Raw genomic sequence first — 3,272 nt, 5'->3', positions numbered from 1 at the left:
TTTAAAAGTAAGCTAATTACTTCGTGTAATAAAAATTGTGAAAAGAAAACCAACACGAAAGTATCACCATACATTTGTAATACAGTGGTAGTCCAAATTATTTCTTACGGAAAATCTAGTGGGTTGAAAAAGAAGGGGGTGAAACCACAGAAGGGATGAGGTTGAACTGATAGAAAACACATTGAATTCATCCCTCACAATTACGTGACTGTCGTCACACGTGGTCTGCATGATTCTTGAGATTTACATGATTTATAGTTAGGTATACTTATTGTTTTACTAATTTATGTCGTATTTTGCAGGCGAGGCTAAGGAAAGACGTAATTTTTGATCGATTTAGGACAGGTTTTTTATCGTTTCAAACTTTTAAAGTTGTTAGTCGAGTTATGAATTTGAAACTACTTTGTTTATTTATTTTAATAGAATGTATTTTTCGTTGATTGATTATTAAAATGTAGGTATTATTAAACAATTTTTATAATAACCCATACCCACTGTCTTATAGACTGAACGGCTTCTACTCAAAGCAAAACCAAATCCGTTGCGTCTTAGAACTTGAAATATTGCATTGAGGGTTCTTAAACAATTGAAACCCTTTCTTTTATACGATTATAAGCAAACAGAATTGCTGGTTCGTGTAACTACTTGTTTTTAATCAAAATAATGGCCGATTTCCCTCACTTTTAAATAAGTATGGGTTAGTTTATCAAGATTAAATCATAAATTATATGGAAGGTACAGATGTAGTCAGTTTATCTTATACACTAGCTGACCCGCGCAACTTCGCTTGCGTCACATAAGAGAATTGATCAAAATTTTCCCCGTTTTTGTAACACTTTTTATTGCTACTCTGCTTCTTTTGGTCGTAGCGTGATGATATATAGCCTATAGCCTTCCTCAATAAATGGGCTATCTAACACTGAAAGAATTTTTCAAATCGGACCAGTAGTTCCTGAGATTAGCGCGTTCAAACAAACAAACAAACAAACAAACAAACAAACTCTTCAGCTTTATAATATTAGTATAGATAAGTAACCCGACACTTTCACATATGCCGTAAACTGGCCCTTGGACTTCAATATTCCTCCATTATCTTATCAAGCATAAATTCATTAACATTTCAAGCAAAAATAACCTATCTTTATAAATACTCACAACAAACATTAAATAACGAAACCACCTTCAAAACAACTCATTATAACAATGACGTAATAACGATGACGTCACAAAGATCTTGCACACCGCTTCCCCTGACGATACTGGCAACACTAATAAGTACAATACAAGCATATTACTGTATCTCTCGTGTTTGTTCGACAATTAACATCTTTGTACAGTTACACTCGATGGACTGTTTGTAGACATTTGTAGATATTAAATAAAAATATTTTAGAACATGAATATTTTAGGACAACTCACACACGGTCATTTGGTTCCAGACTAAGCAAAGCTTGTACTATGGTAACCAAATAACTGATAAACGTACTTATATGCTTCTAAATGGTTAAAAATAATAATAAATGGTTTTCAGATAGCTGCGACTTATGATAAACGTAGGTTACTTACAAGATATATGTTTCATTCCATAACTTATCCTATGTTATTTACATGTAACATACAGCGTACAGTACGTAGTTCTAGAAAGTTTTGCTTAGATTGAGGATAGAAAGTACATATGAAATCAAAAACGTTGTGTATTGCAGGCCGTGAGAAGTAGAATTTGAGAGTTCCTATGGGTCGCGGAAAAAGTCTTTTCGCATACCTGTACTGCAAGTTCATACATAGTACCTATGTATGAACTTGTAATAAAATCTCTTTGGCTTCAAGAATCACAAATGAGTGAGAGTACACGGTTCATTAGGTTTCTTTCAGTGAGCTCGTGAGGTACCCGAATATCGAGCTGTTTTGTGTAGAGAAAAGATATTATTAAAAGTTCATGCTATTACATACTATAATGCGAAATGACTTTTTCCCCGACCTAATATAATAAATAAACACATGTTTTACGGCCATACAGATATACATATATTAGTTGAGCTTATGTTAGTCGTATATTCTCCTATTCTCAATACAAAAACACTCCTTAAATCTTTCATCTCTAATAAGCCCATCAATTTTAATCAACAACATAACTTTATCCAACTTTAACGCGAAAGTTTAAGTCGACAATAAAATTACGAGTAACAAAAGCCTCCATTATCTAAAGGGGGGTCTATCTCAAAACTCTTATAAGTGCGAATAATAATTAGAGGCGGGGAGCCCCCCCTGGGGGGGTTCGTTAGCGAGCCCTAATGCCGGCAGACATTAATCATTCCTTTCATAAGAAGTGGGGGCTCGTAGATAAATAAGTGTAGTATGTGTTTTCTTAGGGTATGCTGCCTGAGGAAGTTGGGGAATTGTGTGGATATGAACTAATATTATGGTTTTATTTTTATCATATTAGGTGTCAGTTTCAGTAGTCTGATGGGGAACGTAAAGGTAGTAGTAAAACTTACCCTATTATGTTTTGTTGTATACTGAAATAATGAATGCCATCTTTTCTTATGTCGATGCAAACAGCATTGCAATGAATCATTTACCGTTCTCGTTGCTTAATAAACTACCGCGGTCACGAACCAAAATATTCATTGGACATTTTTTTTATTTGACGCTACTTATACACAGTCACATTCACTATTGATTGAAGCAGCATAATAATCACTGTACGTAATGTCGCGAAAGCCATGTACCTATATAAGTACTTGGTAGACCCGTGGCATTAGAATACAAGTCAAAAGTTTTCTATCTCTTTATTTTTACCGAATACCTTAGATAATACCAGTTGAAGACATAAACCCACAATTACTCCACTATAAAATTCAGGATAAAAAAATACCAACACACAAGTCATATCCCCTCTATTCCTATCTCATTTCCTCAACGTAGCAAGGCGGTACAGCCACATAATTATTCATCTTAAATTGCACACCTATGTATGTGTTGTGTGTGTGCACATTTCTATGTGTGTGTGCTCAAATTACTTGCCTTTGTAAGAAAAGCACTCTCGAAGGGAAAATTTATAAATTTATTAAACCGTAACAAGTTGTGAGATTTAATTTGATGTGGTTTGATGATTTAATTTTTGGAGTTGATGATGTTTGATATTCAATGAGGACTGTCGTATTATTATTATATCTTTACCTGTAGTTGGGCAAAGAGGGCAATGAGTTGCTGTTTATTTTATGTACAGACTTATACACTAATAAAGTGCGTAATTAGCGCTTAATTTGTAA

Source organism: Anticarsia gemmatalis, chromosome 25 (genome assembly GCF_050436995.1).
Source record: "Anticarsia gemmatalis isolate Benzon Research Colony breed Stoneville strain chromosome 25, ilAntGemm2 primary, whole genome shotgun sequence".
Classification (NCBI taxonomy): Eukaryota; Metazoa; Arthropoda; class Insecta; order Lepidoptera; family Erebidae; genus Anticarsia; species Anticarsia gemmatalis.
This window is presented reverse-complemented; position numbering follows the sequence as displayed.